Source organism: Micromesistius poutassou (assembly GCF_964030765.1).
Source record: "Micromesistius poutassou genome assembly, chromosome: 12".
NCBI classification, from domain to species: domain Eukaryota; kingdom Metazoa; phylum Chordata; class Actinopteri; order Gadiformes; family Gadidae; genus Micromesistius; species Micromesistius poutassou.
The window spans coordinates 13,429,688-13,430,286 of NC_140282.1; positions in this window are offsets into that span (position 1 = coordinate 13,429,688).

The window sequence follows — 599 nt, forward strand, 5'->3', positions numbered from 1 at the left end:
TAAAGAGAAATGTATGGAACTCGGAAAATCTGCGAAATATCAGTGTCTTCAATTATGTAGTTTTCTTGTTTTTCCAGTAGATGGCCTTGTTCTCGAATGCATCACCAAAAAGCGCTGGGCGAGGCATCAAGTGTCAAAATCCCTTCAGCATGACTTATTAAACAATGCTTGTACTTAAACCATTTTTAATCAATAACCATACTTTTTCAAAACGTGCAGATAAATATATGGTCCACCTTATTTCTCGTAGAAAAATGTTACGTTAAATAAAACGTGAAAAAGGGAATTTAACGATACACCATAAAAGATATTCACATTCTTGAATCATCATATACACATACAAATTTAACAAAAAAAATGCATTCATTCTTGCCTTTGAGAAAAGCACAGTCCGATTTTACGCATGATGACGCATGACGTCAGAGAGCGGTGTGACTACGGGACAGCCTGCTCGCCCCCTCCGCCCCTCCCCCGCACCCCCCGGGGTCCGGACAGACACAAGTTATTATCAGGCAACCAGGCACGGGCCAGTCGGCTTCTCACCTCTTTTCTGCACCTACCGCTCTCCCTTCATCCGTTCTGTATGGTGGATATTATCT